Here is a 21,063-nt window from a genome sequence, read left to right on the forward strand (position 1 = left end):
AAAAAACCCCCCCAGTTTGCACAAATTGAAGTCAGCTGTGGGGAAAAAAAATCCCTGCTTTAAATCCTTTCACTATAAATCCAAGTATATTGGAACTGGACTTCCAGTGAGGGCAGCCTATACTGGCAGTAAAATTAGAAGAAAACCCACCACTTCCATTATTACCCATAGAAAGAAACTGAGGAAGGGGAATAGACAGCCTGAAGGAAAGTGAAAATAGAGGGGCTGCCGCCCGCCCGAAAGGTGGAATTGAACCACTCTGTCGCTAGACAGCTACAGGTTTGAAGCCTGCACCCCAGACCACTGAGGATCATCCGGGCAATTAAATAACTGCTGTTGTTGAGTTATATAAACCACCGATTTAATTTAATATTACACATATGGTGATAGGTGTTTTTTTTTTCTCAAAACAAGTCCTATTTTAGCCTTCTTAGTTCTCATTTTACAACAGAGACTACATTCATGTGGGATTGAGGAGGTCTTTCATTTGTCATCCGGGAGAAAAGGGCTGTAAATTCGCCTTTCTCACGGCTTTTCTTGTTTCCAGATTCTTTATGCAAATATTGCTGAAGCTGATTGGTTGATGCTCCGCGGCTGTCTGTCCTAGAGAGAGAAGCTCCCGAGCTAAGGCTTGTGCGTTCTAACCAACAGCTGGGAGCAGGGTTCGGCGGGGGCAGGTCCCGCTGGGCAGGGCGGACCAGTCTGTCTGTCACCCTGCTCCCCGCTGTGCTGTGGGGCGTGAGCCAGTCTGACGGGGGCTCCTAGGAAGGGGAACCAGCAGGGGGGAGCCCCTGGGAGGGTTTAGTGGTGGATCAGACCCCCCGCCCCCGGTGAGATGGGAGCCAGCAAAGGTGGGGATGGGGATGAACCCTGTCCAGGAGCGGACGCAGGTGTGAAACCTGCCCCTAGGCAGGGCTCGGGGGTGCAGGTGGGAAGTGGTGACTCACGGCCGGTTCCCAGAAAGCGCATCAGCGTTACCCGGCTGTGACTTTCTGGGCCCTCCACACCCCCAGCAATTCCTAACTCCATTTCCCGGATCCCCAAAGGCACTTTCAACATCTTCCGAAAGGCAACGTGGGCTTGTGCAACGCTCCAGGACACGGGGGAGGGGGAAGCGTGGGATGGGGCAGCCATTGCTTATCTGACCTCCTGCTTCTGTTTGTTGGAAACAATCCTGCTTTCTCTTGCCTGGCCTCGAGCCACTGAGGGGTGATGGAATCAGGGAGCCTTCTGTCTAAACTGGTTCTCTCTCTGGGTCAATAGCTTCCCAGGAAGGCTGGACTCTGCCTTCTTCTGCAATGTATAGTTCTGTGTTTTCCATCCTCACCTACTGGCTATAGGGCAGTAGCTACCTGCTCTGGTGCCTCCCTTATGTTTCCTCCCTGGGAGTTTCACAGCGAAATCATTACCAAGAGGTGCCAGACCAATATGTCTACACAGCAGCGTTATTCCGAAATAGCACAGTGCGCTTCTACACTGCAAGCTGTTATTTCAAAATAATGTTGAGCTGGAGGACTTCTTACTCTGACTCCTGTAACCCTCATTTCACAAGGAGTAAGAGAAGTAGAAGGGAGAGTGTTCTCCCTTTGACTTCCTGCTGTGTAGACAGCGTCAAACGCCAAATAAAGCTATTTTGACTTCACCTACACAATTGACTGCTGTAGTTGCATAGATTAATTCAGCTTTTGCTCTGCTGTGTAGACGTGCCCCAACTATATTGGGCACCAACCCATATCATTCTGCGTCAGCATTCTGTGCTGTAAACAATGGAAATTAAATGCCATGAAGCAAAAATTCTTCATTGACCAACCCTTTGTGGAACTCTAGCAAAATTGGTGGAATAACACAGGATTTGAATGGACTACAGAATTTCATAGAATACTAGAAATAGAAAGAACATTGAAAGGTCATCAAGTCCAGTCCCCTGCACTCATGGCAAGACCAAACACCATCTTCTATGTAAACCATCCTTGACAGGTGTTTGTCTAGCCTGCTTTTAAAAATCTCCAGTGATGGAGATTCCACAACCTCCCTAGGCAATTTATGTAACCACCCTGACAGTTAGGAAGTTTTTCTTAATGTCCAACCTAAATCTTCCTTGCTGCAATTTGCACTCTTCTGTACAGACTTTAGTTTATGTATAATCAGCACTCTGCAGCCAGTATCTGATCTCATTTACACCCAGGGCCAAATTAATACTTCTTTGGGTCTGGTGCTATTAGATTTGTTGGGACCCCTGTATGCAAGTCTTTTTCCTAATTTAAACAAAATGATCACAGGCGGGGGATGCAAAGCAGAGGCTGGGGCTGCCCCTAGGCTCCAGGGTGGGGCAAAAAATGAGAGGCTCAGAGTGCAGGAAGAGGCCCCTGGCTGGGGCCAAGGGGTTTGGAGTGCAGGAGGGGGCTCAGGGCAGGAGGCTGGGGTGTGTGCATGAGGTCTGAGTTGGAGTTAGGATGTGGGAGGGGTCAGGACTGGGGCAGGGGATTGGGGTACAGGGTGCTCACTTTGGGTAGCTCCAGAGCTGAGGCTGCAGGGTTGAGACAGGTTCCCTGCCTGCCCTGGCCCTGCACTGCTCCAAGCATGTTCCCAGTTACAAGGGGTGGTTGTCAGGTGGCTCTGTGAGCTGCTCTTGCCTGCAGGTACTGTCCCTGTATCCCCCACTGGGTGTGAATCCCGGCCAATGGGAGCTGCAGTGGTGGCTCCTGCAGGTGTGGGCAGTGTGTGGCAAGAGCTTCCCGGATGGCTTTGCAACTCCAGCCCAGCGAGGGGAACAGCAGCGTGGAGGCACCTGGCCCCCACTGTCACCAGGGTCAGATTTGATAAGGGGCTTCTTTTTGGTGTAAGTCAAAGTGACAAATACATTGTGGGTCTGATTTTCCTCTCACACCAGTGAAAGTCTGGAGTCATTGGCAGTTCATTAGTGTAAACGCGGGGAAGTCAGAAGAGAATCAGGCCCACCCTGGAAGCATTTTTTGTAGATGTTAGCAAAAGCAAGTAAAATACACAGGGGCCCAATACCTGCTTCATTCACTTCCAGGAAAATCTCCTGGGCCTGATTCTGCTCTCCTTGGTGTAAATCTTGAGTAAGGAAAATTGGGCCCACCACTGTAAGGAGAATTGGGCCCTTGGCTTTCAAGAGAGTGGCAGGGAGAGAGTTGAAGGTTGAATTTAGCTGCAGGTTTGTGGGGGGAAATTGTTTTTAGCAACGTAAATGTTATTGTTTGACTAAAGCTTTTTCAATGCTTTAAATACAAAATTTTCACAGCAGGCCAGTGTTACAAAAGTGGGGAATGGAGCAGAGCACAGCTCCTCTTCATCTCTTAAAAGCAAAAGGGAGCTTCTGGTCCTCTCTCTACTTCAGTCTGTAACAGAAGGTGCTATGCAACAAGCAGCTACTAAAACAAAACTGTGTCAGATGAGGATCTGGGAAGGGGTGGTGGTGGGGGGGGGGGAGTTTACTGATGGCTTCGGTATGGTTGCAAAGTTTAACATAGAGGTTTAAGGAAATCAAGTGGCTCAGAGGTTTTTCAGGGCTTCAACCCAGACCAATCCTGACGTCTGGAAGGAGATGCACGTCAGTACAAAGACAGGCTCATTTCAGCCCAAAGGCATGTGACCCCCAGTGACTGTTCTATGCTGGACTAGAATGGCTGCCAAGGTCAGAGGGAAAAAAATTGACGTGTATGTTTCTTTTTAGTCCAACCTCTATAACTCTTTCATGTTCTCTCTTTTTTTTTAAGCTTCTATCTTTTTGTGTTGTGTCTGTGGTAAAGAATCTCCATTTATTATGGGTGCACCTCAGTATTTCCTGAAAGCTGGCACTTGTGTGGCCACTTAGGAGAGACTCCAATGCTGCCCAGCTGATTAGCAGAGTGCCCACAGCAAGTTTTTTTGGTTTTACTGGTGGTGCACATTTGCATGTATCTTGGTGCATATAAAAAATTATTCTGCTCATGGATGCAAAGATTACAGGGAACATTGGAACATTTCACTTAGTGTGAAATATTGAAGTCACCTTGGTCCGCATGTGATTCCTATGATTTATACAAGCGCACATGTTTCTGTCAAATATCTAGCAAGATATATCTTTAAATTGTCCAGGAAAGCCAGCACAACTGCCCTCCCCCATCTGAATGTAAAACAACAGCCAGACAAAAAGGGGTGAGATAGGCTAGCCTGCTGTCTCAGGTAATTTATCAAGGTACATTTAGGCTCTAGAAAGTGTGTACTTCTATGTAACCTGTTGTTTCTTTTCTCCTTACCTGTTACATCTTGCTCTTTGATAATAAACTTATAATTGTTTTCACTATAAATACAGCTCAGTGCTGTGCTGTTAAGTACTGCTCCTGAGTGGAACCAAAGGAGGCTGGTAAGTCTACTGTGGGCTTAGAGACAGGAGTGCTGGGAATTTTTTGAGTGTTCAGTGGAGAAGGGGCTAGACACTACAGGGGAATGCTGCGAAGGGGGCTAGGGGTGCATCTATTGTTGACCTGCAAGGCTAAGTAAGAACCAGCAGATCCCAGAGGAGGTTCTTTTGGTAGGCAGGGGGCGGGGGGATCAGGAAGCTGACAGATAGCACAAGCAAGCCTCTCCCTCACGGGAGGCGGGGTGGAGTTCTGGGCCCCCTGAGAACCATAACAGGTGCTTGGTAAGAAGAAAAGGATTCAGCTGTCTTTTGTATCCAGATAATAGTCAGTTCTCATCTCCACAAATGGGCCCCTGTCCAGCAGCAATGACACTTCCTCTCACAGAAGTCCCCCAAACACTCCTCAGCGGCTAGTGATTTTGAGCCAGCTCTACAAAGGGATTTAGGTGCTTAAAATGCAAATAGATGCCTAGTGGGAATTTCAAACCCAGCAAGGCAGCTTAGGTGCCTGACTGATTTCAGTGGGAGTTAGGCACCTAAAGACTTTTATAAATCTGGCCCTTAATCCCTACTACTATGGAGCAAATTCAAACTGTTGATTGAAGGGTTAAAAAACTCCCCATCCCGCCAGCAGTGCTCTTAATTAAAACTCTTTTCTGTGACTTTGGGCCAAAGTCTTCGTGACCCTGCATCTTGTGCAGTCAGGGGCGGATATAGGGCAGGGCGAGCGGGGCCCCACGTATGCGCCATGGCAAAGGGGGGCCCCGTGAAATTGGACTGCTCTGGGCCCCACAAAATGATCATCTGCCCCTGTGTGCAGTCCCTCACACTGGGCCGAATAAGCGCCAACGGGGTGTCACATTGCAAGCTTGATTCCGTGTCCACTGATGTGAATAGAAAATCTCCCCCTTTGTTCGCCAGGATTTGAATCAGGCCCTATGCCAGTGAGTGGTGAATTTTGATTTGGCAGTGTTTCACACTCACATGGCACAAGTATCTGTGACTGCACATGGCCGTGCAAGATGGTAGAGAATCAGGCCTCTTTGGTTTTGCAGGTGGCTACACAGTGAGCAATGCCTCCCACTATACATTGAGGCAGGCTTAAAACAGGTTGGTCTAGACGCTACATTCATATAGTTTGTGCTATTTGCAAAGCACATCTATCTCTTGACAACAATATCACTTTAAATTATTTTATTTTATTTTTGCAGCCTGCCAGAATGTCTCTAGGTACCCTTAGTGCTTTCTGCTTGCTACTTTCTTAGCTACCAATACCTGCCCCTGTTTTTTGTGGCAGGAAAGATAAGTTGAGGGCCAGCCTGTATTATTGAATTCTTATTTAAGGTAAGGTGGGGGATGAGCAGGTTTGTTATTTTTAGCAGCAGCAGTGAAATCTCAACAGCTGATGACGTCAGTTCTAAAATGTCAGCGTGAAACAGGCTGGAACAAATTAAGACTGTGGTGTCGTCATTGTTGGAGCCACACCGCTCTCTGGAAGGATCATGGTTGCATGCTGCGGATGCAGTTCAAGGGGGTGGGGGAAAGAGGCTTGTGTGAGAGTTTCTTAGAAGAAATCAACAATAACATAAAAAGCAACCCTCTGAAAGCAAAAGGTCAAACAAAATGCTATTCAGATGCACCACCCACCCTGTTACATCAGCTAAAAGCAAAGTGATGCGTCTGCAAGCAGGATTCCAGGAACTGGTTTAGAGGGGGGGAAAAACAATTTTAAGTTGACCATATTGTAATCATTTAGTAAACTGGGTTAAAGCCATCTGTGGCGTCACTCGAGTGACTCACATTGAGAAGGAATTTGGCCCGTGTTTTGTGATGTTGTTTTTCTTAAATGAAAGCGAATCATTGAGCAGTTCTATCATTTAATTTAACCCTATCATTTCATTCCAGAGATTTTTTTTTTTTAAAAAAGGTGTCAGGCTCTTTGGGAAGAGGTAAGATCAAAATGCACAAATCTTCTGATCAAACACCGTACTGTAACATTCAGGAACAAATGTTTTGTTTATAAAGTAAACCTCCCTGCATGTTGACATGCACTTCTTCATTAAAAAAATGCATTGTTGATTAAATACATTCTCCTCGTGGGTGATGGGCACAGGCCTATACTGGTTTGTGATGATCTTTCCTATTTTTAGGGGTTGATGGAGGATCGTGATGGGGCATCTGCCCTGCACTGGTCCTACAAGGGTTAAAACCAATGTAGGGCAGCTGAGTGGTAGGCAGCCAGAGGTGAGGCTGTAGATATTTAAGGCCCAGCTGGGACTGTATAAAGAAGAGCTCCTGGAGTGAAAAAAATCACTCTCTTGCTCTAGCTGTGGAGCAGGAGAGGCCTGACTGCTAAGGGAAATTACACAGGCTGGGGAAAGGTAGGCCAAGCTGGGGAGCTCTGGCCTGACCCCACTCCCAGGCTCTATCTACACTCGTGGCTTCTTGTGGCAGAAATATGCAAATGAGGCTAAGCATGGAATATCGCTGAGCCTCATTTGCATACTTAATGAGCTGCCATTTTTGCAGCAGAGGGTCTTGCGCTAGAAGGAGCTGTCCACACTGCCCCTTCTTGCGCAAGAAACCCCCTCTTGTGCAGTGCTGTTACGCTGATTATTTTCAGGAATAACAGCGTTGCGCAAGAGGGGTTTTCTTGCACAAGAAGGGGCAGTGTAGACAGCTCCTTCTGGCGCAAGAGCCTCTTCTGCAAAAATGGCGGCTCATTAGGTATGCAAATGAGGCTCAGCGATATTCCATTCTTAGCCTCATTTGCCTATTTCTGCCGCAAGAAGCCTCAAGTGTAGACATAGCCCCAGGCTGCAGGGCCTGAGGATACTAGGGAGGCAGCCGAAGGCCACAGGTTCACCACTTTACCAATGATGAGTGACCATTTCAGACTGCAGTTTTCCTCTGAGACGGGCTAGATGATGACTGGCAGTAGGTCACTGAGGTAAAGTGCATATAGGGGGCTGGGGTTCCATGCGGGGGAGGACCCCAGAGGCATTGCTGTAGGATAGTAGTGGGGGGAAAGGGCACTGTGGGCAGGAAGGGACATGGGGCCCAAACCTGTGCAGAGGACAGGTAACTGAGGGCGAGGCACCAGTCTGCAGAAGATGTTCCGAAGGAGAAGAGCTAATGCCAGAGGATACCAGCAGGAGGTGCTGTGGCAGTGAGACATGACTCTTTCCCCCCCCCCACACATTACAGGGGAGCATCCCCAAATTCTTTGGCGTTGAAACATGAGGCTGCCATATGGCAAAAGTTGAAACCCACTGATCAAATGATACAACTTCTGTCTGATATTCTCTGGCAAACTGGTTTTATTATAAATAAAAATCATGTACAGTAAAATTCCAGTTGTCCGGCATCCAGTGGTCTGGCACTGATAGTCCAGCACCTCCTGGAACCTGGAAGTGCTGCAGGCAGCTGGACAATTGGAGCTGCTCTGCCCCGGGCTTCCCTGAGTCAGCCACTGGTCAGTTTCAGCAGCGGCTGACTTGGGGACGCCTGGGGCAGAGCTGCTGGGGTGCTGCCGGGTTGGTCCCACAGTGCTGTCCTCCCAACCCCACCCCAGACCCCTCATAGCTCCCCCTTCTGATAGTCCGGCATATTTGATAATCCAGCACCCCCTGGGTCCTAAAGGTGCCGGATTATCGCAAGTTTACTGTATGTTGCACTGCACATTTATCCTTCACTGAATTTCTCATGTACAGTAAGGGTGGCTTTCTTTAGTGACTGTGTTCAAATTGTCCCTGCCCATAGCTCCAACATTCATTGGTTTTCTTACTTTCAAAGGGTGAGTGGAGCTGGTGCATGAACTACCACAATGAGCAAGTGCTAGTGTAAGGAGGTGGGTCACACAACTCTACTGATGCATCTGTGTTCTGAGAGGCCTCTCCTCTTGCTGAGTTGGACTCCACAGCCAATCTTCCCTCTACTCTTTTCTATCTGGCACAAATGATTTTTGTGTGCGGAGGCATGTGTGGATGTGCACCTCCAGGATAATCAAACCTAGCTCTGCTAATCATTTGGGCGGCATTTGAATCTTTCCTGAGTGGCCACACAAGTGCATAGCTTACTGAGAACACTGTCCACAGCCCTCGCCTTTACACTCCATCTGACCCTCTTATCCCAGCGCTGTGAACCCCATTCCCCCCATTTGCCAGTCCTCCTCCATCCTAATTTATACAACCTGATGTTCTAGCTGTGTCTCCTCTCTTCCCCTGCCTCTCTGAACAAAGTTCCACCCAGCCTGCATCAGTCGCCTCCTGCTAGTCCCATTCTGGTTCCTTATTCTGCTCAACCAGTGCATCCTATCCTGACTGCACCCATTGCTCAACTCTCCCTCTTTTCCTCCACCTGTGATCTGCATAGTTGAGTGTTGTAAGGACTGAATAATTAGTTCCTAGTGCAATTCAGCTCCTATTCCTTGTCAGTGAGGGCTAATGGATCAATACAGAAAAATTTGCATTAAAGCTTTTACTCTTTAAATCTGTCAGTGGCACCAATTATCAGATTTAAATGGCAACAGGGTGGCCACAAAGGGAAGCAAAAGATATAATCAGTTAACTGAAGCAGCCCTTTATTTGCAGGGATGATAAGGCTGCTGGCAAACATACAGAAAATTACAGGACCAAAGGGCTTGGTACTTCTGAAATCACTAATACTTGGGAGTACCAGCTGGTAGCACTGGGTTTGCTTTTCTGTGGTATATCTGGGAGCTTGTCTAGACTTGCATATCTGGACCAAGTAAATGGAGTGATGCCTGGGCAAGTCAAATGTACAGATGGAGGGAAACGCAAACACTAGGCCTCTCTTAGCACATGGACTGATCTCTCAGGGTGTGTCTACACTGCACCCATAGTTCATATAAGCTACGCAATTTGAGCTACGCAACTTCTGTAGCTTATTTCCAGTTAATTTCAAAAGAGCTTATTTTGAAATTTGGCACTGTCTACACAGCACTTATTTCAAAATAACCTGCTATTCCAAAATGTCCCTTATGCCTCATGGTATGAGGTTTATAGGGACGTTGGAATAGCGAGCCTGTTATGTTTTGAAATAATGAGCGCACTCAAAAAACGTGGAATAGCTATGTAGTGTAGATGTAACCTCAGAAACCGGAGTCCACAGAAAATCTTTTGCTTTTGTGCTGGTGAAAGGAATGATAGACTTGAATACTGAGGTCACTTAAGGCCAGGACTACACTAGAATCATTTGCTGATATAGTATGTTGGGCGAAGTGGGTGATTTTTTTACATTTTTATAATGGCAAAAAGCCATAGGCTACATCTACACTGGCGCGTTCTCACGCAAAAACTCTTTTGCGGAAGAATTCTTCTGCAAAAACTCTTCCAGAAGAGAGCATCTACACTGGCATGCACTTTTGTGCAAGAGCATCCATGCCAGTGTAGACGCACTCTTGTGCAAGAAAGCTCTCATGGCCATTTTAACCATAGGACTTTCTTGCGCAAGAAATTCATGTGCCTGTCTACACTGGCACTGGCTTCTTCTGGAAGAGCTCTTGCACAAAAGGGCTTATTCCTGAGCGGGAGCGTCAGAGTTCTCATGCAAGAAGCCCGGATTTTATACATTAGAACGTCAGTTTACTTGTGCAAGAACACGCAGCCAGTGTAGACAGGCAGCAAGTTTTTGTGCAAGAGCAGCCGCTTTTGCACGAGATCGTGTCAATGTAGACACAGAATAGTGTATAGATGTGGCTCTATAGGCAAAACTTTCTTTTTATCAGTACAGCTTATTTTGTTTTGGGAGCTATGCCAGCAAAAGAACCCTCAAAAAATAATTTTCCTGTATAGTTATATTTGGTTAACCCAAACACAGTCAATATTGCCAAAGTGTTTCTAGCATAGATTAGGTCTAAGTAGTCACAGAACACAGGATGCATAGGCTAACAGTAGTGCAGATCCTTGGCCAGGATAAATTGTCACCACAGCTCTGCTGAAGTCAATTGAGCAACAATCATTTACATGAGGGTCTGTTCTAGTCTTTCTTCAGCGCAGAGGTGAGACTCAAGGGCAGTTGTAGTGTCAGGCAACAGTGCACACCATATCCAGACAGCCCCAGATGGCTTATTTTGAAGCATACCAGATGCAACCTGGCAGTGACAGTAGTAGCGCAAAGTGTCGAGAAACAGCCACAAAAGGGTTAACAAACAGCAAGGAAGGAGCTGAGCTTTTCATTATGCACTTGCCTGGGGTAAGCCTCATTTGAATGATGACTCTTTATAATGCAGTCACTCCAACCACTTCTTCAGCTTTGGGTTTTCCCCCTCTGGTTTCTGATTAATACTAAGAGGTGAACATTGACTTGCTACTTGGCAAGTGCCATCCCAGCTCTGAGCTGTGACCAGTAAAAGTGAGAGTGGCAGAAGGTGCAGACTCACATGTATTGCGGCTCACCTAGTTCAAGTGCACTAGAACTGCTTGGAAAATGGGAATTAAATGTTCGCCCCCCACCCCCAAAAAAGCACTTCTATTTATTGCTGACTCTTCTTTTAAGGGATTGAATTTCCTGCCCCGCCCTAAAATGGATGCCTGATGTAGAGTCAATGGAGGCACACCAGAGTGAAATTTGTTCTAAACCTGTTTGTAAAGAGCCATCCATACGCGTGTGACTAGTCGCCATAGAAGACCTGAGATGATTTGTGATTTTTGCAGTCTCATCTCAGCAAGTGATTCTATGTGCTAGAGCAGCAGCCCGCAACTCAGAGAGACCTGAGGCACAGCAGTGGGACACTTCAGCATGCAGCAGCACATCAGTGGTGACAGAGAATTCAGGGTGATGAAAAGCAGCTGTTACTCATACTCAGCTGGACCCTGTAAGCATGTTTGTACCAGTCGATATGGTTCCAGCTCCTTTTCTCTCTCCTCTTGCAGACCTGCAATTTCCTGGCTAGCATGGTCACGTAACACCTTAGGGTGAGTGATGATCAAGTGCAAGTCTAGTCTCTGGCTCCCAAACAGCTCTGTTAGTCTCTGCATATAGGCACAAGAGCAATTTCCAGTTAAATGGTCTCTCTCACCCCAGGATCTTAGCTCATTTTGCAAATATTAATGATTGTATCCTCCAATGAGGTTGGAAAGTATTGTCATCTCTGTTCTATAGATGGGGAAACTGAGGCACAGAAAGGCTAAATCACTTGCCCAGCTTCACAAAGGAGGTCAATAGTACAGCCAGGAATAGAACCCAGGAGATGCCTGTCTTATGTGGTAGCTGCTAGACACCATGTTCCATTCCACCTATTTTTCTTGAAAGTGGCATCAGATTTGTTATTTCTCAGCCCTTTCATTGTTACCACAAAATCTCTTTCTTCCATGAGTTCTTTACATAACCATGTGCTCTGATACTGGAAAAGCTTCCGGAAGGCAAAGATTTTTTTAGGGGAGGGAAATTAAAAAACCTCCTATTTCCAGATGGTTGAGAGGCCGCACTGCGCTTTGCTATTGGCAAAAACAACCTCTTTCGTTTGCAGGCTGTGTAAGTCACAGAATCGCAGCTGGAAGTTAAAAAAAAAGAAGAGGGAGTGAAGTAAAAATAAGAATTTGTAATGAAAATTAACCCCGATAATACTTGTAAACCCAAGTGATTCATGTTTACTTTGGGGGAGAGGGGAGAGGGAGGAGTTCATCTGTTAAAATTGATCTTTGTAGAACAGGTTAAAATATGTAGCTCTTGGTTTTCTTTTTAGCTTCTGTACTTTCCTTCCCTACTCTAGATTTACAGGAAATTCAATCTCTGGCAAGTATAAGCCCCAGACAGGAAATGCACTGAGGAATTTCTTCCACGAAGGTACTATATTTGACTGGAAGGATATCATAGGCGCTTACTATGATTGTTTTTAGCTACCAGAAAGTTACATATTTCTCTATGTAGATTGAGTTTTCTGGGAACTGCTGCTGTTCACAACCCTCCTGCATGCTATGGCTAAATTAATCATTCTGCTCCACCTGTCTCTTTCTGTGGGAATGTGTATCAACTCTGGGTCTGATTCTCTTCTTCCTAGCACCAGCATTAACATCCTTGGCTTTGATGATTTTCCCGGTGTACATGAGAGGAGAATCAGACCCTTTATATTTATATAACAACTTTTGTCCCACAACTTTTGACCTGACCTTACCCTATTGGCACACTGACGTAGACTTTAAAGATGGGGGCATGCTAAGAGTGCAAGTTTAAGCACTTTATTAGCTGATTATGGCCTTGATCCTGCATTTGAGCAATACAGCCGTTATTCCAAATTAAATTCCATAGCGTCTACACAAGCAAACCGCTATTTTGAATTAAAATTGAAATAGCAGGGCGCTTAATTTGAGTTTGGTAGACTTCATTCTACGAGGAGTAACACCAAACTTGAATTAGCTAATTTGGAATAAGCACTGTGTAGGCACTTAGTCCGAATTAGCTGGCCTCCAGCCCTTCCCAGTTCCCCCGGGTGGCCACTCTGGGCCAAGCCAGGAAAACTCTACTGCTCTCCCCGCCAGCCCCGGAGCCCTCAAAGAGGCAGAGTCCGTTTGGCCACTGGGCCAATGCCAGCTGCAGGCTTGCCAGCCCAGAGCCCGCAGGCGCTGCCCCTGACCCAGGTGCCAGCATGAGCCAGAAACCCAGTGCCAGCCAGCCCTCCACCGCTCCCCAGGACCAGTCTGGCAGTTCCCAGGAGCCTGCCAGGGGATGGAAAAGGCGGGCGCCATCCTGCTCTAGTGCGGAGATCGTGGACCTGATTGAGGTTTGGGGGGATGCCTCCAACGTCCATGATCTCCGCACTAGACACAGGAACATGGCCGTCTACCAAAGGATGGCAGACAGCCTGGCCACCAAAGGCCACGTGCGCAACCAGGAGCAGGTACGCACTAAAATTAAAGAGCTGCAGCAGGCCTATGCCAGGGCTGTAGCGGGCAGCTCCCAATCAGGGGCAGACCCAGACCCCTTCCCGTATTCTGATGCCCTGGACCGCATCCTGGGGGATCAGATGGTCCGTGCCCCCCAGGTGGTCATCAACCCTGGGGCCGAGGGCCCTGACCAGGGCACGGAGGAGGAGGAGGAGGACGATGGCCAGGAGTCCCAGGACCTGGAGGGAGCGTGCCACACACCCCAGAACCCAGAGCCATGCCAGCAAGCCTGTCGCCTGTGCCGTCCGATGCCGGGGAGGCCTCGATATGTGAGTGCCATCACTGTCCCCTTATGTGGGGCGGGGGGGGGGGGAGGGAGAGGGAGAGGGAGAGGGAGACGGAACCCAGGGACTGCGCGTGTGGGCCTTGCTGACCACGGATCACGCAGGAACCTGTGCATATGCCACGCCAGCCGGGGCATGTGGCCCCGGTTGCCTGCCACACAGGGGCCCTGGCGTCTTACCCACATGCATGTATGTATGCAGGCACATGACATGCTCCTGACCCCGGGGAGAGACAGTGCCCTCCCTCTAGAAGCTCCCTTTACACAGAGACAGGGCACATCTCCCTCCACCCCCCCACACACCCACACTATATACAGCACAGGGGCTTGGGTGCAGTCCTGGGCCAGCTCACGCTCCCGGGGATAGCAGGACATGATGGTGCAGAGACATGCTGTCCTCACCTTGCAGAGGGGGGCTGGGTTTCACCCACTGTGTCCCCAGGGATAACAGAGAACTTCTCTGGTTTCTCTACAGCCGCACCAGCTGCGAGAATTAAGATAACTCGAATTAACGCTGTAGTGTAGACATACCCTCAGTGATGCTCTAGCTCCCTTTAGCGGCAGCTGGGCCACATTGCTTATGGGGCTGCCACAGGATGGGGTAAAAGAACCAGTTTTTTAGGTAACCCAGAGCACCAGAGGCCAATTTCCTCTGCCAAGTACCCACCCAGGGGTGCGGTGTTTAAAAAAATGTATCCATTGACACTGCCAAGAGAATTTGTAATGAAGCAAGATGTAATCCTCTCCGCTGGAATTTAGCCAGGAGACCAGAGCTAACATTCCTAACCTTATAGAATATTGCCGTGGGATTTGTTACAAGTGGCCGGGGGGGTCCCTCTGGCACCATAGCGCTCCATTGCCATTCAGAGGTGCTGAGGTCAGTAAGGCTTGCTAAAACACTAACTTTCTACAGCGCTTTGGGTTTTCTTACAGGGTGGGGGGTTCCCGTCTGTCTTTGGAGGTACTGCCCAGAGCTGCCTTCAGTTACTGTGTGAGATCACAGCACATTAGCATGTGGATGGACCACAGTTTAGAAAGAGCTAAAACTATGAGGCATATGGTCATTTGACTACTCCCCCACATTCAGGCAACTTAGTTGTGATCAACTGAGGGATTCTCAGGCTGAACATCTATCTTAGGCCCTTATGTGGCCCAGATTATCCTAGTATATGAGCACCTCACAATCTTTAATGTACTTATCAGGATATAATGAATTTACCAGGGAAAAAAACTCCAGTGTGGAATAATCTCCCTAGAGAAGGGCCAGGGACTAAATCCTGTAGGGAGCAACCCTGCACTGGCAGGGAAATGGACTGCCTGACCTGTCTCACATATCAATGATTCATTACAAAATACATAGAGTGGGCATGAAATGTGTAGTAACACGCAGAGGCACCTTGTGTGTTAGTACAGCGCTGTCGGCATCTTCACTGCACTTGCAGGTGTGCTCCAGAGAGCAGGAGCTTTCTGTGGGGCAGAAAGCAAACAGCAAACAACAGAGGAACTCTGCTCCAGCTAACTAAGCCACGGCAAGGTAACTGCATGCAGAATGCTGAAGCACGGATTTTTCTGGGGCAGGAAGTACAAGTGCATGTCCTCCCACTTAATGCTATGGAGGGGAAGAAAAGGCTCACAGACTCCCCTGCAGTGTGAGCAAAAATACAGCCTTGGCCTTTAGTGGCCTTTGTTACATAAACACAAGTAGCACAGACATATTAATCAGCCTGCCATTGAGGGCGGAACTGAGTAGCAACCTCAAACGCCACCCACTCCCCATTCTCTCTCCCATTTGAAGTTGCTATTTTAAGCAACACATTATTTCCTGCTGTGATTTTATTTTTTTACCCAGCTTCTAATTCTGGCTCTGAGGTAAGCCATGACATACGTATCCCTCCTTTCCACCTCCCCGCCCACCCCCCACCCCCCGCTCTTTTCTTCTGCACCCACTTCCACTTTATCATTGCCACCGAGAAATTCTTTCCCCATCCCTTTTGCAACCAGAGCCCAGAGGTAAGTTAGCCAAGGGACCGATCCTCTATTGAAGTCAATGGCAAAGCTCCCTTTTAGACTCCAGTGGGAGCAGCATTGGGCCTGCCGTTTGCAGGGCTGAATGCTCTGACAGGATTTTTCCCCCCCTGAGGTGGAAGTCAGCGCCACAGAGAGAGAACCTGACGAGGAGTGCGAAGGCTGCAGCTTAGAAACAGCTCCCTCTGGGAGATGTAAAAACAACCAGCGGTGGGCCCAGCTCATCTCTGGTGTAATTCATCTGAAGCCAATGCCAACCAGCGTAGGGTGTGGCACAGCAGAGAGGAATCTAAAAGGGGAGTCTGTTCAGCCTGCTGGATGGCACATTCACCCTGCAGTTCTCTAGCTCCCAGCCTGACTAGCCCAGTCTGTGCTGCCTTCTGTCACCACACGCTCCTCCCTGGGCTGGTTCAGGGCAGCAGCTCGTGCCTCTCTGTCTGGCTCCTGCCCTGCAGCACCACACCCTAGGCTGTACCCTGCCCAATTCAGCCCTGAGGAAGCCTGTCCCAGGGAGGGCCCTTCCCTCTAAAGGAAGATGGCTATTTCCCATGCCTGCGCTAGGGCCCACGCTGCTGGATGCCCTGTACAAGTCAGTTTGAGCCCCAGGAGCTGGCCTGGCCGAAGAGTTTGCAGGGCCTAAGGCAGTAAGCTGACAGTGGCTGCGCCATGCTGCCGGGCGGCTCCCAGCCAGAGCAGCGAGCAAGCAGGTGGGTGGGCAGGCAGGCGCCGGCACTGTGCAGGGCCCTGGAGGTGCAGAACCCAAGGCAACAGCCTTGCCCTTAGGCTGGGCCTTCCCAGGAGGAAATGGAAGGACTCCTCCCATATCACAGCTGACACACACCACAGATTCGTCCCCTGACCCATTCAACAGCCACTATTCCCTTCTTGGCCTGCCAATACACCCACCCCAGAAATACCCTCTGCTTGGACTTCTGCCCCCAGCATGCCCGCCCCAGCTAGCATGGCAGAGCTGTCTGGGGCTACTGGCTGAATTCTAGGTCTTGCTTTCAGAGCTCCGAATAGATGATCTCAGACCAGTCCAAACCCATTCTGTTTTTTCACATACAGCCTTACACCTTCCACTTCCTGTTGGTTGCTTTTGGAGCTGCTTTGCTTGGCCTGGGTCTGTCTGGGACTATTGTCAGCTCTGTGACAGTGTCAGGGAAATCCCAAGCTGGGCGGCTACATGTTCCCCACCCTCCCTTTGATCAGATAAGGAATCCAGTCTTGCCCTCCCTGAGGTTCCCTGGAGAGAGAGTGAGGTGGAGCCCTAACCCTTTGCCAAGCAGGCGTATGTTAGTCACAGCTGCTAGAAGTCTTTGTTGTGTTCATGCTAAGAATTTTAGTCTTCTTTTCCCAGCCTGGCTTCCATGTGGGAGGGCTGAGGCTTCAGAGCAGCTACACACTAACCTTGAATGGGCGCTCAGTTTATTATTGGTAGAGGCAGCAGCTAGAGGCTCTAGCCCTGTGGTGGGAGGTACTGCATTAACACACACCAAGCATGGCCCCAGCCCAAAGAACTTGCAAGCTCATTCGCAAGGGGCACATCATCCTCATATAATGAAGAAGGGAGGCAGGGGCAATCAGGAAGGCTTGCTAAACAGAGTAATTGCCCCTGAATAAAAGCCATTTTTAATCCAGAATATCGTGTCCATGTGGGGAGTTATGCCGGAATAGCTATTGCAAAATAGCTTAGTCCACATTTGCTGTGCAGATCCATTTCTCTATTTAGACAAGGCCTCAAAAAAGATTAAAAAAAATGGGTGGGTGCTGGAAGATCTTAATCCCAGAACTTCCCACGCCTTCCAGGTTGTGGTTTCCAGTCCAGAATTGTTCAGCAGTGGTGGCCGGTCATTTCCATCCTGCTTGGAATGGGGTTGGTGGGTTAACTCACCACCTTGTGGGCATGCTCAGCCAAGTGGGCAAGAACAAAACGAGCCACAGGAACACATCTAAAGAAATACAGAAGAGCTCACTTTCCGTGGTCTCTGCTAGACTTTGGCCTCTGTGGGTACGTCTACACTGCATCCCTAGTTCGAACTAGGGATGCAAATGGAGACAATCGAAGTAGTTAATGAAGCGGGGATTTAAATATCCCGTGCTCCATTAACATGATCTCGCCGGCGCGCTAGTTCGAATCACAGCTGATTCGAACCAGGAAGTGCGCGCCGGGACGCGTTAGTTCGGACTAAAGCCCTTAGTCCGTACTAATGTTACTCCTCATTTTTTGAGGAGTAACATTAGTTCGGACTAAGGGCTTTAGTCCGAACTAACGCGTCCCGGCGCGCACTTCCTGGTTCGAATCAGCTGTGATTCGAACTAGTGCGCCGGCGAGATCATGTTAATGGAGCGCGGGATATTTAAATCCCCGCTTCATTAACTACTTTGGTTGTCTCCATTTGCATCCCTAGTTCGAACTAGGGATGCAGTGTAGATGTACCCTGTTCTAGAAGTGTCAACCAAGGGGCCAACACTGGTACCACCCACGGAGGTAGTTTTTGTGATGTGGTCACTTATCCACAGGCCCACCGATGGGGACGAGGGGGCAACTTCCCTGGGGCCCCGCAATTCAAAGGGCCTGGGGCTCTCAGCTACCACTACTTCAGCAGCAGCAGTGTCAGGAGATACAGGCCCTTTAAATTGCTGCTGGAGAACCACAACACGTGCTCCAAGCCGCCCTAAGGCCCACGGGGAGGAGAGGCTGGTGTGGCACATTCTGGGCGGCACTGAGGGTTGGCTTTCCTGGCCCCGCCCTTTCTGGAAGCATAGAACCCAGCCTGCCCCTCTCAGGGACTCAGCATGGCTGTCAGCTTCCCTGCTTGTCTGCTGGAAAGACGACTGAGACCTATCCACCGCCACGTGAATCAAATGATGGACAGAAAGTGCTGAGTTTGGGCTATTGTTGTGCTGGACCATATTTGAAACAGTGTCCTAGGTAGGTCATAAATCACCCAGACTGGAATTTGCCCAGGAGAGTGGGACTAATGTAGATGCCCTGAAAAAATTCCAGGGAATCTTTAATAACCACTGCTGGTTAGGTGATGACGCATTTGGCCTGAAAAAGGTCACTTCCAGTAGCACAGCTGGCCCCTAGCCTCATGCATGAGAGAAAGCATGTGGCATTGCCTGCTGAATTATCAACATTGCTTCATGCAGCCCCCAGGCTGTCCTTTGCAGGCAAGACCTGCAAAGGGCCAGTCTGACACAATAACCAGAGACCAAAGGAAGCTTGGGCAGGGCTGACTCAGTGGGGCATTCTGCTGGGAAAAAGGCAATGCCTAGCCTTTTGATGCCATTATCATTTCCCCTGGCAGCTTGGAAGTGGTTCAGCTGCGAGACAAGAAGTAGAGCAGGATGACAATTCCTGTGCACTCCAGTTATACACACTTTTCCTAGGGCCATTCAGCTGGGTTCATGCCTTTTCCCCATTCCACACAGGGCTATAAAAGTGGGTGTTTGTAAACACCAGTCTGCATCTTGCCGCCTGCTGGGCTCCGAGCAGGGGCCAGGGAGGGATTGGAGAGACAGCAGACGGGCGCTTGCCGCCTTGGAGCAGACACACCTTGCAGTTAATAACCATTATAGTGGGAGTCACCTATGGTAATGGCAGGTTTTAGCATCATTCCCTGGCTCCTAGGAGGTGAGCTCAGCTTTTAATGAAACAGCCTGCTTGCATGTCAAGGTAAATCCCAGAACTCTGAAACAAACCCCTTTGGGATCAGGGGAGGGCTCCATTCTCCTGCCTTCAGCATAAACATGAGGTCACCATTGTGTAATGATAAATGCAACACTGGATGCGTGGTCACATCAGGCCTGGTGCTGTTGAAATATTTCTTTTATCCCATCCTTCCTTCCCCCAGGTCTCCTAGAACAGTGTGTCTCAACCTTTTTTTTTTTTTTATAAAGTACCCTTTTTTCAAAAAATAAATTATAAGTACCCCAAGTACCTACAGTTTTCAGACACACACAAAACATTTCTACCATTGCAACATATTTGTTTAAATAACTTAATCGTAGCTGGGCGGGCAATGAAATTTTTGGGTGTAAAAAGTACAAAAATAATCAAGTGTAGTAAAACAAACAAAAATTCAGTTTTCTTCAAATTTCAGTTGTGTTGACGTACCCCCTAGACTTCTCTCGCGTATCCTAAGGGTACTTGTACCGCTGGTTGAGAAACACTGCCCTAAAACAGCATGGTCTTAACCCCAGCTTTGGACTCTGTTGTCTCCTGCCAACACCCCACAAAGCCCGGACGGCAGCCCAGACAGGAAATGGAATGCAGTTGGGAAAGGCACCTGGTTCTCGAAAACAAGCAGGCAGGAAAATAAGAGTGAGGCAGGCGAGTGCCTAGAATTCACGTATATAGGGAAAGCCCTCTGAGATCTCTCACTCCTGGCCCCTCACTGCAATGCATCGTATAATCACCGGCCACCTCCTTTTTGTTGCCCTTTGGAATAGGGAAAAGGCCCCAGCTTTGAGGAATATTTGGAACTGTGGTTCAGGGCTAGGCCCACTGCTCATTAACAATAGAAGAGCCTCCATTGTGCATCTCATTGTATAGTGCTGTACCCTAGCATGTGAGGGTGCTGAGAAGGGGGCTTCCTGACCCCCAGAGAGTGATCCCATTATGCCCTGAAGCATAAGGGTTGAAAACTTTGATAATTTCTAGTCCCATCCAGTATAGAAAAACCTGTGCAGGCCTGATTTTCCACTTGCATATTAGGCCACCATTTATTTACCTTTGTACACCAGGGTGTGTAAAAGAGTCGTTTGCATGTGGTAGCATTTCACATCCACTTGGTGCTCACTTTGCATGTATGTAAATGACAATATAAGGCAGGTGGCATGGAGAATCAGGCCCCAGCTTGCCTAGAGAAGTGTGTGGCTTCTTTAAGGGAAGAAGCTGACTGCTAATGCTGGCTTTCCCTCTGCTGGGGAACGAATCTCTGGGAGCTGCTTTTTTTTCAGAGCGCCTCAGGGGGTGGTTACTAAATTTAGTTACTAGGCTTAAATAATGCAGCATGGCAGGGCCCATTGGGGTTGAACATTGTCATATCCAGACAATCTTCTTCTAGGTGGCTGAGATCTCATGTTCTCTCCCTGCACAGGAGTTTGAAGCAGACATGAAATATCATCATTAATAATAATAACTAGCAGAGAAGGGCCAATGTGGCAAAGTACTATCTATTTCTAATGTGCTCCCTCCATCTATCAAATACCTATTGCCACTCACCATGGCATCCAAACACTTTCTGATCTGGGCCCAAGCTCCTTCGGTGTTCAAGGATGCTTGAATCCCAGCTCTCCCTTTAGGCCCATCTTTCATTAACAGGGACAGGAAAGGAGTGGTCTGGCATGGAAGAATAAACCTCCTGTTACCTCTGATCTTCTCCTGGGCATCACCTAATTACAGTGACACTCTGTGCTCTTTACTGCCTCCTCTCCACTCCTTGGGCCTGGATAGGATGAAGAGACAAACCTGG

At 48.5% G+C, this 21,063-nt stretch overlaps 1 non-coding gene across 1 annotated transcript; it reads right to left on the minus strand.

The window, feature by feature from the left end:
• Positions 1-233: 233 nt before the first annotated feature.
• Positions 234-320, minus strand: TRNASTOP-UCA (transfer RNA opal suppressor (anticodon UCA)). The gene has a single exon. It is a non-coding gene; the product is annotated as a tRNA-Sec (tRNA).
• Between the last annotated feature and the right edge of the window lie 20,743 nt (positions 321-21,063).

Source organism: Pelodiscus sinensis, chromosome 3, assembly GCF_049634645.1.
Source record: "Pelodiscus sinensis isolate JC-2024 chromosome 3, ASM4963464v1, whole genome shotgun sequence".
Lineage (NCBI taxonomy): Eukaryota > Metazoa > Chordata > Testudines > Trionychidae > Pelodiscus > Pelodiscus sinensis.